Here is a 14824-nt window from a genome sequence, read left to right on the forward strand (position 1 = left end):
CTCATAAATAATCCACTCCTCATTTACCGTATGATCAAGAAATAACCATAAGTCTACTAAGTCAAGTAGCCCATTCTGCTGGGGTAGCCCCTTTTTTATTCATTTACTTTTTTAATAAACTTGCTATCACTTTGTCAGCTTGCTTTTGAATTCCTGCATGAAGCCAGGGACCCATGTGGCCTCCCAGGCTGAACCCTGTGACAGCACCACGCACATCCCTTACATCAACCTGAAAATGAGGCAGGGCATGGATGACTTTTTTTTTTTTTTTTTTCCCCAAAGACAGAGTCTCGTTCTGTCGCCCCGGCTGGAGTGCAGTGGTGTGATCTTGGCTCACTGCAACCTCCGCCTCCCGGGTTCAAGCGATTCTCCTGCCTCAGCCTCTGGAGTAGCTGGGATTACAGGCATGTGCCAGCACACCTGGCTGGTTTTTGTATTTTTCGTAGAGATGGGGTTTCACCATGTTGGCCAGGCTGGTCTCGAACTCTTGACCTCGGGTGATCCACCTGCCTTGGCCTCCCAAAGTGCTGGGATTACAGGCGTGAACCACTGCCCCTAGCCAAGGATGACTTCTTGAGTTTACAGATGAGAAAACAGGCCCATAGAGGCTCTGTCACCCAACTAAACAGTGGAAGCACAAAGCCCGGACCCAATGGGCCTGATATCAAGGCCTCCTGACCTCACCGGCTGAGAACCAGGGCTCCAAAGTGTATCCTTCAGGGTCTGCTCACAAATTTCCCTCCCCTGTGCACCCCTGGCCCCCGACCACGCCGATCACCAGGGTGAGGGGTGCGGAAATGAATCGCACCCCTCACCCTGCAGAGGTGGGCTCTGAGCAGCCCCTGGGAAGGGTCCCCATGGATCCCAGTGAGATAGAAGCCTGGCAAAGGAACACGTGTTTTTTTTTTTCTCTCTTTTCCAGAAATGTATTTTAATTTTTTAAAAAAGCTTCGCTTTGATAAAAATAGTGCATGCTCATTATAAGAAATTCAAGCAACACCGAAGAATACCAAAAACAAAAATTTCAAGTGGTCCGGAAATCCAGCACCCCAGAAATAATCATGGCTGACACCCAGGAAACATGGATGGAGACATCTCTCTACACACATATTCATAGGAGTTTTTTTAACCAAAATGGGCTCATACAATACATACCCTTTTTAGAAAAAGTGCCATACTTAAATTTAACAGAACAAAAGGCAACTTAAATGTAACTAAAGAAATTACCAAGCTGCAAATAATGATGCTGCTTCTTCTGGTTCTAAATTATTTCTCTAAAGGAAAGAAAAATATTAAGCAGCTGGATTCATTCTTTCAGCATGTTTCAACTATAGATGGCATCTCTTGACAACCTACGATTTAGGATAAGGAAATGAGCTCACCACCACTTCCTAGCTCTTTCCCCCTCCCAAATTTTGTGAGTTCGTATTTTTACATTGTCAAGGTTTATACTACTTACATCCTGTCCCGTAACCATCGTTCCCACCATTGTTTGGCCTGTTCTGTGTGTATAGATTCTCTGTTCCACCGCCTGTCCTTCTAGAATGGGTTTTTCCATTCTTGGGTTATTTTCCTTCACCTCGTGGCTACCGTGACTTTGTCATCAAGGAGTCTTTTCAAGGTCTGAGTTGGTCACATTCACAGGGATGTCACTGCTGGACTGCAAGGCTGGAGACGGAACTCTGAAATGGGAGTGAGTGGGCTATACAACTGACTGACTCAGGCCCGATGGAGTTTACAGGAAAGGGACAAAGCACTGTACCCTCCATTACGATGACTTGCTAAAAACCACTGTGTCTTGAACTTGTATCTGGTGACACCGAGTTGAAGTTTTAGAATTTGGAAATAAAATGACTGGTGTGGGGTCCCAAGTACTGTGTTCAAGGAAAGGACGTGCCAGGCTGCGGGACCTCAATGCCTCTCCTCCCCATCAACCCTTTGACAGCTGTGCCCTATCCCACCTCGGAGGCCAAAGCAACTCCCTCCTGGATGCTAATACGTCATGTTGACTTCTGGTTAACCCTACTTCCACGAATGCCTCTAAGATTTCTACTTGTATCTACTGTTAAGAGCACACACTTACTGTAAATATGTTATTATAAACACTGTAAATCTGTATCATAAACCTATGGTGCTGTAAACACTATAAATATGTTATCATAACCCTATGGTATATACGCCCTGAGTCTCGGGGGGGCAACAATGTGGGGATCCACCATCTCCTGGCTGCCCGAGACATGGCTTTTCTAAGTCCCTATTAAATGTTCCTAAGCAACTGGATTTGTCAGCCTCTGTGTTCGGCCTCTCAGCTCCCTCGGCCTTTGGGATTAGGTTTGCATACACCTGCTCACCGTGCAACACCCATCTTCACTTAGAAAAATCTAACTTCTCCTTCCAGGCTTAGGTCAAGTGACACCTCCTCTGTGAAGCCTTCTGTGAGATTTGGATTCTCATTTGCAAATATTTACTTCCCTCCCCTCCTACTGCGGGATCTCTAGGCTCTACCCCACCCATTTTTTAAAAGATTTCCCATCCGTCTAGGTGTCCCCCATCTACTTGACCCCCAAGCCCAGAAAACAGACACCCGCAGACCTAATGGCAGGCCTTGCCAGCTGCCCCCAAGCCCCTTTGCCCTTGGGCTCAGCTATGTGATTTGCTTTGGCCAGTGATGTGTTGGAGATGCGACCAAACAGCAAAGCCTTGACATGGGGTCAGGAGGCCTTGGAGTCTGGCCCATTGGGTTCAGGCCCTTGCACCTTGACATAGGCTTGGTGACACGGCTCACCCTCTTGTGCTTCTGCCATTGCCACTAGCACAGCTACTCCCTGGGTAGCCCATTGGTCCCAGAAGAATGAGAGACAGGACAGACCTTAACCAACCTCATGCCCAGGAGCCATCTAGCCAGGTCTGGCTGAAATCGGCAGGGCTGCCCCAGAAATCTACAGACACATGAGCCAAAAATAAATGCTTAGAGTAGTAAGCCACTGAATGATGTCCATTTGTTACACAGCATATATATGACAACAGTTGACTGATACATCACCTCTGTTCATTTCCCTTTCTGCTTGAGTTGCACTTTATTTCCACAGCTTTACTTTTTTTTTTTTTTTTTTTTTTTTTTAAGATGGAGTCTTGCTCTGTCACCCAGGCTGGAGTGCAGTAGCACAATCTCAGCTCACTGCAAGTTCCGCCTCCCAGGTTCACGCCATTCTCCTGCCTCAGCCTCCCGAGTAGCTGGGACTACAGGTGCCCGCCACCCCGCCCGGCTAATTTTTTTTTTTTTTGTATTTTTAGTAGAGACGGGGTTTCACCGTGTTAGCCAGGGTGGTCTCAATCTCCTGACCTCGTGATCCGCCCGCCTTGGCCTCCCAAAGTGCTGGGATTACAGGCGTGAGCCACCACGCCCAGCCAGCTTTACTTTTTTAACTGTAGAGCTGATTTTGTGGTACAGCGTTTGCCTTCCCACTGGTCTATAAGAAAAGTGACATAAGGACTACATCTGATTCGATTCTGACTCCCCAGCACCCAATTAAATGGGTGCCAATTAAATGCAGCCAATGTCATTCTTTTTTTTTTGGAAACAGGGTCTTGCTCTGCTGCCCAGGCTGGAATGCAGTGGCATGATCTTGGCTCACTGCAACCTCTGCTTCCCAAGTAACTGGAATTACCAGCACGTACCCCCACACCCAGCTAATTTTTGTATTTTTAGTAGAGTCAGGGTTTCGCCCTGTTGGCCAGGCTTGACTTCCTGGCCTCAAGTAATCTGCCCGCCTTGGCCTCTCAAAGTGATTACAGGTGTGAGCCACCACACCCGGCCAGTGCCATTCTTTTCATCCTTTCCATCTGTACCTTTCCAGGACAGCCCAGTCCGGGTGGAGAGGCAAAGGTCTCTGTTTCCAGGATAGCCCAGTCCGGGTGGAGAGACAAAGGTCTCTGTTTCCAGGACAGCCCAGTCCGGGTGGAGAGGCAAAGGTCTCTGTTTCCAGGACTTACCTGCAAGTTTGGACAAGAAAGTTCAAAAGCCCTGAGCTTTGGTGCCCACGACTGTCCATATGGCTCATTTGCAGCGACTCCTGGACTCCTGTTTCTCCCCCATTCAAGCTTCAGATTCCTAGGAGAGAACACTGACCCAGCCAGCATGACATGGGGACCGGGTTACACTGGCCTGGCTTTTGGGAGGAGAGGGGCCCCGGCAGCCACAGTTTGCGTGGCTTCGTTTGCAGCCGGTAAGACGGTCCCTGGGAGGTTGCAGAGCTTGTTAGAGGGAAGCAGAGCTTATATAGAAGCCAGCTGAGGAGGATCCTGTACTTTAAACAAGCCAGGCTTTGAGCAGGTGAGCATAGGAATCATATCAGGTTAGTCCTGGGGGCTCCCGGGCTGCAAAGCTGGTGTCCTGAGAAGATTGAGGATGGGTGCTGGTGCCCTGGCCAGACCCATCAGAGAGGAGGGGCGGAGGCCTGGGCAGGAACCCCCTGTGTTCAGAAAACTGTTCGATGCCCCTTTCAGAGTATGGGCTTTGTCCTTCTCAACAAACCTTGTTTTATTTATGATTTCTAGCAATAAAGAACCCATTTTATAGAAAGAACAGTAAGGAAAGTGATAGCTAACATTTAGGAACTGCTTCCAAGGGGCAAGCACATCCCATGAGATGGGCACCACCATTCCCATTTTATAGATGAGGAGACTGAGGCACAGAGAGGCCACTGCCTTGCCCCATCGTCACAGCTAGGAAGGGTGGAGATCACATTTGAACCCAGGACTCTGGAACTCCAGGGCCCATGCACTTGGCTCTTAAGCAGCACTGCCTCTAGGCCTCGTTCCTATGCACAAGGCCCTGTGTCCCTGTTGATTGTCTGTTGTCCCGGCACGATTATTAATGGTGCCTCCTTTCATCCTCAAAAGGGTCCTGGTTTGAGGTGTTTTTTCTTTGTTCATTTGTTTGTTTTTGTTTTGTTTTTTTGAGACAGGGTCTCGCTCTGCACCCTGGTCACTGCACCCAGGCTGGAGTGCAGTGGAGCGATCTTAGCTCACTGCAATCTCTGCCTCCTGGGCTCAAGTGGTCTTCAAAAGGGTCTTGTTTGGCTGACAAATTTTAAGGCTAGGTAGAGCCTACGTTATCATAGCAAGATGTTGGTGGGCAGAGTTTGGGAAACCCAACTGACAGCTGCCCCTCACTGTCCCAGAATTCTGGCATCCAGGGCTCACTCTCCTGGGGCAGTTCCACATTGTGTTAATGAGGTGGCCCTTGTTGACCCTGGGTACCTGGGCACTTCACAAAGCAGCCTTCCAAGATTTCCATTACTCCAGGGCTCTTTGTTTATATTTTGACAAAGAGCTCGTTTTTCTCCCTGATGCCAACCCCTTCCTGTACTTGCGAGGTTCTTCTCCCTGTTGTCATGTGTTAGCTTGGTCAGGTAAGTGGCCACTGTTCTCCCTGGTGCTCCCAGGTAAAAGCTCCTGGGCTCACATCCAGGCTCCTGGCCTCTCATCAAGGCTCCTGGCCTCCCACCCGGGCTCCTGGCCTTCTATTCAGGCTCCTGGCCTTCTATTCAGGCTCCTGGCCTCAAATCTGAGCTCCTGGCCTCACATCTGGGCTCCTGGCCTCGCATCTGGGCTCCTGGGCTCCCGTCTGGGTTCCTGGCCTCGCATCTGGGCTCCTGGCCTTCCATCCAGGCTCCTGGCCTTGAATCTGGGCCCCTGGCCTTGAATCTGGGCCCCTGGCCTCGCATCTGGGCTCCTGGCCTCGCATCTGGGCTCCTGGGCTCCCGTCTGGGTTCCTGGCCTCGCATCTGGGCTCCTGGCCTCCCATCAGGGCTCCTGGCCTTGAATCTGGGCCCCTGGCCTCGCATCTGGGCTCCTGGCCTCGCATCTGGGCTCCCGGGCTCCCGTCTGGGTTCCTGGCCTCGCATCTGAGCTCCTGGCCTTTCATCCAGGCTCCTGGCCTTGAATCTGGGCCCCTGGCCTCGCATCTGGGCTCCTGGCCTCCCATCAGGGCTCCTGGCCTTGAATCTGGGCCCCTGGCCTCGCATCTGGGCTCCTGGTCTCACATCTGGGCCCCTGGCCTCCCATCAGGGCTCCTGGCCTTGAATCTGGGCTCCTGGACTCCCATCTGGGATCCCGGCCTGGAATCCAGGCTCTTGGCCTCCCATCCAGGCTCCTGGTGCTGGCTCTGCCTTCTCTTTTGGAGTGGGTGGTAGCAGTGGGGGCTGGTGAAATGTGTCACTTCCTGTTCCTGGTTCTTCCTGCAGATAAATGTCCTTGGCCCAGCTCTGAGGAGCTTCCTATTGACCCCTTCATGCATCTCTAGCCACTGCAGACAATACTCTCTCATCACTTCCCACCCAGGCTCCTGAAAGCCAGCATGCCCCCCAGCAAGGCATGGAAAGCGCTGATCCTGCAGAACGCTGAGAAGGGGTGCACACATCAGTGTTCAGACCGGCCTGGGGCACTGGCTACTGGAGAAACAGTGAAGACATGTCTGCACTGAAGGACTTCTTCAAATCTTTGAAACGCCAGCCCATTTCCAAGAGGTCGGCGTGGTAGTCAGCACTTCTCAAACTGTCCCCTGAATCTTTTGTCTGGAACATCTCGTGGGGCTGGTGTTCTGTGGGGCACACTGGAAAGGCATGGAGACAGGCAGGCGAGGATGAAGCCAGGATGTGAGAGAGATGTAAAGACTTTGAAAGGATCCATGGACAGGCACAGTGGCTCACGCCTGTAATCTCAACACTTTGGGAGGCCGAGGCAGGCAGATCTCTTGAGGTCAGGAGTTTGAGACCAGCCTGGCCAACACGGTGAAACTCCATCTCCACTAAAAATACAAAAATTAGCCGGTGTGGTGGTAGGTGCCTGTAATCCCAGCTACTCAGGAGGCTGAGGCAGGAGAATCACTAGAACCTGGTAGGTGGAGGTTGTAGTGAGCCGAGATCACACCACCGCACTCCAGCCTGGGCAGCAGAGCAAGACTCTGTTTCCCCCCCAAAAAAGAAAAAGACTTTGAAAGGACCCAAAAAGGTGAGGGAAAGGGGGAAAGGAAGGGACCAAAGCCGAGAGACAGCCCCAGAACGGGATTGAGAGGGCATCACAGAGCTTCCGGCGCCGAGGAAGACCAAGTGGGTCCAGGCTCAGGGAAGCCTGAGAGATGCCTTTGACCAATCCATGAATGATGTTATTACAGCCATTGATTATTCACATTACTATAAATAAGTCAGTGGCCAAGAATCACACCCGAGGAGATGCGAATGCTACCCGGACAGGGGCTGTTACCTGTAACGAGCACCCCTTGGCGTTCGCTCGCTTCCTTGCAGTAGCTGCTATGGGGCATCCAGTCCACCATGTGCTGCTGACCAGCAGACTCTGGGCAGGAAGTGGTTTCTTTTTTTAATTCAAAAATATCTGCCTTGTCTTGTTTGCATGAATGAGAGTATGGCTCATAAATGTGAGCTTGTTAAAAAGTCCAATCAATGCCTGGTACAATGATCATTATTTGTAGATGACATGATTCTAGACCTGAAAGTTTGGAGAAGATCAAATTTAAAACCAAAAGAAACAAGAAGAGAAATTAGTGTATGACTAAGAATTTAACACTGGGAGGCCAAGCATAATCCCAGCACTTTAGGAGGCTGAGGTGGACAGATTGCTTGAGTCCAAGAGCTGGAAACCTGGACAATATAGCAAGGCCCTATGTCTACAAAAAATTAAAACATTAGCCAGGCGTGGTGGCACATGCCTGTGGTCCCAGCCTCTGGAGGCTGAGGCAGGGGGATCGCTTGAGCCTGGGAGATCGAGGCTGCAGTGAGTCAAGATAGTGCCACTGCGCTCCAGCCTGGGCGACGGAGCCAGACCTGTCTCAAAAAAAAAAAAAGATTTTAACACTGGAGATATGGCAGCCTGAGCACTTGTTCTAGCTTCCCTGTCCCAACCCAAGTTTCTAAACATGACCGAAACATTTTAAACGTATTTTAAAATCTGCAATAGGAATAGAAACTACAAAGGGATGTCCTCATTATCAGAAGTTGTGAGGACTGAATTGAATGTGAAAACTCTAGCCATAAGATGTGTTCAGAAGAGAACACCTGAAGGCCGGGTGCAGTGGCTCACACCTGTAATCCCAGCACTTTGGGAGGACAAGGAGGGCAGATCACCTGAGGTCGGGAGTTTGAGACCAGCCTGACCAACATGGAGAAACCCCGTCTCTACTAAAAATACAAAAAATTAGCCAGGCATGGTGGTGCATGCCTGTAATCCGAGCTACTCGGGAGGCTGAAGCAGAATTGCTTGAACCCAGGAGGTGGAGGTTGTGGTGAGCTGAGATCGTGCCATTGCACTCCAGCCTGGGCAACAAGAGTGAGACTCCATCTCAAAAAAAAAAAAAAAAAAGAAGAAGAAGAGAACACCTATGAAGGGAAGGAAGGGAAGGGCCAGCTTAAGGACTTAGGGATGTGCCGAGTCCAGGGCCAGTTTAAGGACTTAGAGATGTGCTGAGTCCAGGGGAGGAGGCAGCTGCAGGCGACTAGTGGGCGTGGCAAGGACTTGCTCCGCCCCTACTGCCAGGAGGCGGCAGAGAGACCTACTGGGGAAATTATTTACCCTACAGATAAGGACATGGGGCTCATTTCCTTCATAAACAGCCCTTTATCAATAAGATAAAGCCCAACAGCCCAACAGAGAAAACAGGGGCAAGGAGAGGATCCTGCGGTTCACAGAGAAATACAAGTAACTAATATCATGAAAAGATTTTGGATCTCACTCATAATTAATGCTAATTAAAACATCAACAACGCTGAACAATACATATTCACCACTGGCAAAACTTTTTAAAGATTGCTAATTTTCAGGGCTGGTGAGGGTGTTGGGGAAATAGGGTTCTTCCAGCTGATGGGATGTAAATTGGAACAACCTTTCTAGAGGACAATTTGGCATTAGCTGTCAAACAGTATTACTATTTTTTTATTTTTATTTATTTATTTTTTTGAGATGGAGTCTCTCTCTGTCACCTAGACTGGAGTGCAGTGGCGCGATCTCAGCTCACTGCAAGCTCCACCTTCCGGGGTTCACGCCATTCTCCTGCCTCAGCCTTCCGAGTAGCTGGGAATTACTGTTATTTTGAGACAAGGTCTCGCTTTGTCGCCCAGGTTGGAGTCCAGTGGCTCTATCTCTGCTCACTGCAACCTCTGCCTCCTGGGTTCAAGTGATTCTCCCACCTCAGCCTCCTGCGTAGCTGGAACCACAGGCGCCCACCACCACGCCTGGCTAATTTTTGTAGTGTCTGTAGCGAGAGAGTTTCACCATGTTGCCCAGGCTGGTCTCAAACTCTTGGTCTCAAGTGATCCACTCGCCTCAGCCTCCCAAAGTGCTGGGATTACAGGTGTAAGCCACTGCACCCAGCCTCAAACAGAATTACTAAGATCCTAGAAGAAAATATGATAAAATATTTCTATATTCTTGGAGAAGGGAAAAACCTAAGCAAGACACAAAAATGCAGAAGCCCTAAAGGAAAAAATGAACAGATTTGACCTCATAAAAATGTAAAACTTCTGTAGGGCTAGAGACTATGACAAAGATAAAAGACAAATAATAGACAATATGTGCAACATGCAAAATAGCACTAAAATGCAAACAGCCCCTTTGTATCAAAGGATAAAACTTTATATTCCAATATATAAATGGTCAATGGATAAGAACAGGCAACTTGCAAGAGAAGAAATTCAGATAGCCTGGAGTTGAGAAATGACCTTGATGCTCCCTGGGGATGAGATAAATGCAAATTTTAAAACAGATAATATCTAGAGTTGGCAAAGGGAAAGTAGTGCTCCCGCAAACTGTGGGCACTATATGCTGTAGAATCTTTTGAAGGGCCATTTGGAAGAACCTATCAACACTGCAAATGTGCAGATAAACTTCTAGGAATCTATCCTTTGGAAATGCCAGCTCAACCCTACATGGACATGAGCAAGTGCAATAGGCCCCCCCCTTATTCTCAGGGGATACGTTGCAAGACCTCCAGGGGATGCCTGAAACAGCTAATAGTACTGAGCGCTATGTAGACTATGTTTGTTCCTATACGTGCATATCTATGAGAAAGTTTAATTTATAAATTAGGCACAGTAAGAGATTAATAACTAATAATAAAATAGAACAATTATAACAATATACTGTGGTAAAACTTATGTGAATGTGGTTTCTCTCTCTCTCTCTCTCTCTCTCTCAAAATGCCTTCTTGTACTGCACTCACCTATTTTTAGATGGTGGTTGACCGCAGGTAACTGAAACCGCAGAAAGCAAAACTGCGATGTGGAGGGACTGCTTGCATGCTCCTTTCAGACCTGTTTGTGAGACAGTTTTAACTGGAGGACATCTAAATAATCAGAGAGTGGGAAGAGAAAGGGGTACTCACTTTTTATAGTTTTGTATTGTTTGTGAATGTTTTCTATTTCATATGTTTTGTAATTAAGGCCAAAAGAGATGACAAAAAGGAAAAAATGCCATGTGTCTGACTTTCGGGAATTTATTAGAGGCAGTGGAAATTCCACCACCTCCTATTGCTAAATCTCATTAAAATGCCCTTGAGATCAACCCAAACCAACTCTCAGGCACAGCCAGAACAACAGAGGCAGAGCAGAGCTCAGGATCCTGAATCCACACCCCCCGGCCCCTGCTGGTGGGAAGAGAAGAAGAGGAGAGCCCGCTTCCCACCATCCCCATCCCACCTGGCTGGAGAGGCTGATGTAGGGTGAGGTTTGGCCATCAGTGTACAGAGGGGACTTCATGTACACAATTCATTAACATTTATTGAGCACCTATGATGTGCCAGGCACTGTTCTAGGTCCTGAGGATATGGTGATGAACAAGATCCCTGCTCTCATAGGTTACCCAGTGGGTGCCCTAAGCAGGCAATAAATAAATACGTGAGCAAGATGACAAGAGAACAGCAGAAAGCACTAAAGTTTTGGAGCAAGGCCATGAACTTTTTTTTTTTTTTGAGACAGAGTCTTGCTCTGTCACCCAGGCTGGAGTGCAATGGTGCGATCTCGGCTCACCACAACCTCTGCCTCCCGGATTCAAGTGATTCTCCTGCCTCAGCATCCCGAGTGGCTGGGATTATAGGCACATGCCACCACACCCAGCTAATTTTTCTATTTTTAGTAGAGATGGGGTTTCACCATGTTGGTCAGGCTGGTCTCGAACTCCTGACCTCGTGATCCGCCAGCCTTAGCCTGCCAAAGTGTTGGAATTACAGGCGTGAGCCACCGCGCCCGGCCCAAAAGCCATGAACTCTTTTCCCAATTATTTTCTTATTGAGAGGCATCTCTCAGCTTGCTGTTGGGTTCTGCTGTTAGTAAGCGTAAGGATGGAGGAAGGCTGGCTGATGACATTAAGTAGCTAAAGGCGTGGACTGTCGAGGCCAAATAGCATCAGCTCTCTTTGGCTTCCCCAGCCCATGGAACACTCTTCCTATTTTGCGAATTTCCTACCTTATGAACTCACACCTGCTTATGATGGAAGCCAGAAACTTTCCCCGTCTCTCTTGAAGACTGGGCACAGCATACAACTTAAGACAACACCCGCTGGCTGCTCCTGCATGAGGCTAAGTGACACTGAGAAGCAGGTGCCTGCAGTCCTTTCTGTCAGGATGACAGCAGATCCCAGAGGCAGCAGCTGAAAGAACCAGTCCAGGTAAATGGCCTTCGAGCCTGGTTCTCTGATTTCCCTAAGATTTTATGAGGCACCTCCTATCCTTTAATAGGTTCCTCTGTAGCTTAAAACCAGCTAAAGAGCAGTCTATTGCTTGTAATTAAGGACTCCTACCAGTACACGAAGGGAGAAAGGCAATAATCAAATAAATTACTTTCAGATAGAGATCAGTGCTAGGAGGAGGTCAGCACAAGGTGATGTAAGACAGAGTGACAGGTGGGGTGAGGGCTACACTTGATAAGGGGGTCAGTGAAGCCTCTCTGAGGAGGTGACGTTGAGCTGAGACCCAAACAATGAGAAGGAACTAGCCATAGAAAGATCTGGGCGAGGAGACTTCTAGACGGGGGAGCAGAAATGTAAAGGATGAGCTTCGGATGTTGATGGATGTAGGGAGCGTTGATGTGTTTGGAGTTTAGCGCAGGTGAATAAAGAGGAACATAATGAGATTGGAAAGTAGGTAGGAGTCAGTTCATGCCAGGCCTTGCAGATCATGGTAAGACATTTGGATTTTAATCTGAGGTTAGTGGGAAGCCATTAGAGAGTTTTAAACGGGACATAATATAGTACCTGGGGTACCCAGCCTCCAAAACATCCTCCAGTAATCCTTGTGTCCTGGTATTTACACCCTTGTGTAGCCCCTCTCACATTGACTAGGGCTGACCCAATAGGATGCTGCAATGTGACGGTATATAACTTTCAAGGATAGGTCATAAAAGACATTGTGACTCCGCCTTGGTCTCTCGAATGTCTCCCTCTGGAGAAGCCAGCCACCAGGTTGTGAAGCTACTCCAGCAGCCCTATGGAGAGGCCCACACACTGGTGAGGCACTGAGGCTTTCTGCCAACAGCCTTGTGAATGAGACATCTTGAAAGAGGATCCTCCAGCCCCAGCCAAGCTTTCAAATGGTTCCAACTCTGACATCCTGATAACTTCATGAGAGGCCCTGAGCCAGAACCACCCAAACTCCTGACCCATTAGTGTGTTATGTAACAAATGTTTGTTGTTTCATGCCACTAAGTTTTGGGGCAATTTGCTACCTCTAGCCATTGTTCCCAGCTGGTGTGTAGTCTGACTGGCAGGTGCCCATGCTTTATTAGTGGTTTGATATTTTGACTATCGGCCCTGAGTAGGAGGAGTGACATAGAGAGGAGATAGAGTTGTGAGTGAGAGGAGGCCAAATCGTGGAGTCAGAGCGAGAAGCAGCACCCTGGGGAGGGCTGAGTCACTTGTGCTGTCTGGAGGAAGGCGGAACAAAGATCTGCAGCCCAGCTGACTGTGGTCTCAGCTTTTCTAGCCTCCAGGCTTTCTCCCGGGTTCCTAAGTCTGTATGTCCTCACTGGAAATGCCCCATGACTTGGGGTGACATGGGTGAGTTTTCTTCCTCCTTCCTCCCAGAGCCATGCCAGACCTGATGCTGGAGGGCTGGGCTCTTGTCCTAGTTCCCCGTCCTGGGCTGGGCCCAGGGCACCGGCCAGTGGGGGAAACTGCCTTCTCTGCCTCCTACGTGCACTGATGGTCACACCTCGCCCCGCATCAGCCTCTCCAGCCAGGCACGGTGGAAACCACAGGAAGCGAGCCCCCTTCTTCTCTTCCCACCTGGAGGGGCCGGGGGGTGTGGATTCAGGATCCTGAGCTCTGCTCTGCCTCTGTTGTTCTGGCTGTGCCTGAGAGTTGGTTTGGGTTGATCTCAAGGGCATTTTAATGAGATTTAGCAATAGGAGGTGGTGGAATTTCCACTCCCTCTAATAACTTCCCGAAAGTCAGACACATGGCATTTTTTTTCCTTTTTGTCATTATCCTTTTTGGCTTTAATTACAAAACATATGAAATAGAAAACATTCACAAACAATACAAAACTATAAAAAGTGAGCACCCCTTTCTCTTCCCACTCTCTGATTATTTAGATGCCCTCCAGTTAAAACTGTCTCACAAACAGGTCTGAAAGGAGCATGCAAGCAGTCCCTCCACATCGCAGTTTTGCTTTCTGCGGTTTCAGTTACCTGCGGTCAACCACCATCTAAAAATAGGTGAGTGCAGTACAATAAGGCATTTTGAGAGAGAGAGAGAGAGAGAGAGAAACCACATTCACATCAGTTTTATCACAGTATATTGTTATAATTGTTCTATATTATTATCAGTTATTATTATTATTTTTGAGATGGAGTCTCACTCTGTCACCCAGGCTGGAGTGCATTGGTGCAATCTTGGCTCACTGTAACCTCTGCCTCCTGGGTTCAAGCAATTCTCCTGCCTCAGCCTCCCAAGTACTGGGATCACAGGTGCTCACCACTGTGCCTGGCTAATTTTTGCATTTTTAGTAGAGACAGGATTTCACCATGTTGGCCAGGCTGGTCTCAAACTCCTGACCTCAGGTGATCTGCCTGTCTCAGCCTCCCAAAGTGCTGGGATTACAGGCGTGAGCCACCACGCCCAGCCTTAGTTATTACTGTTAACCTCCTACTACACTAACTCCACGGCCTGAACAGTCCACCCCTTTGGCTGCTTAACATCGTCATCCGCCTTCTTCCATCCTTGCACTCACAAACAACAGAACCCAACAGCAAGTGGAGAGATGTTTTTCAAAACGGAAATAGTTGTGAAAAGAGTTCATGGCTTTGCTCCAAAACTTCAGGGCTTTCTGGCATTCTCTTTTCATCTTGCTCATATGTTTATTCATTGCCTGCCTAGGACATCTGCTGGGTAAGCTATGAGAGTGGGGATCTTGTTCATCACCATATCCTCAGGACCTAGAACAGTGCCTGGCACATCATAGGTACTCAACAAATGTTAAATTAATGAATTGTGCCATGAAGTTCCTTCCGATATTGAATAGAGCTGACCTGTGTAGCCAATAGGGTATTGCAAAAATGACAGTGCATTTCATGAAGCCTCAGTTTCCATGGCTAAGTGCCTCTTCCTTTGGTTATTCCCAATTTCAGATTCCAGAGAAGGGGAATATGATTGGCTCATCTCATCTGTCTGTACCAAGCCATGCCATAGATTGCCAGGTGGCCTATAAATTGGAAGCTTCAGGGAGATGTGTCTGCCTACCTTAGTCAATTAGAAGTCCCATGGCCGCTCAGACACTGTGGCTGACAAGTCTAGTATGATAGGGTCACATCTTATCGGA

At 48.6% G+C, this 14824-nt stretch overlaps 1 long non-coding RNA gene across 5 annotated transcripts in view; it reads right to left on the reverse strand.

The window, feature by feature from the left end:
- Positions 1 to 766: 766 nt before the first annotated feature.
- The window catches only part of LOC129014210 (uncharacterized), a 68905-nt gene continuing 54847 nt past the window's right edge, over positions 767 to 14824 (reverse strand). For 2 of the 5 annotated variants that reach the window (XR_010124011.1, XR_010124006.1), the window contains 2 exons: positions 7267 to 7509; positions 767 to 1682 (listed from right to left, as the gene is read on the reverse strand). This is a non-coding gene — a long non-coding RNA (uncharacterized LOC129014210). Of the gene's footprint in view, positions 1683 to 7266; positions 7510 to 10234; positions 10326 to 14824 lie in introns of all 5 variants that reach the window. The other 3 variants (XR_010124004.1, XR_008494168.2, XR_010124009.1) reach the window with 2 other exon arrangements.

This window comes from Pongo pygmaeus, chromosome 16 (assembly GCF_028885625.2).
Source record: "Pongo pygmaeus isolate AG05252 chromosome 16, NHGRI_mPonPyg2-v2.0_pri, whole genome shotgun sequence".
Lineage (NCBI taxonomy): Eukaryota > Metazoa > Chordata > Mammalia > Primates > Hominidae > Pongo > Pongo pygmaeus.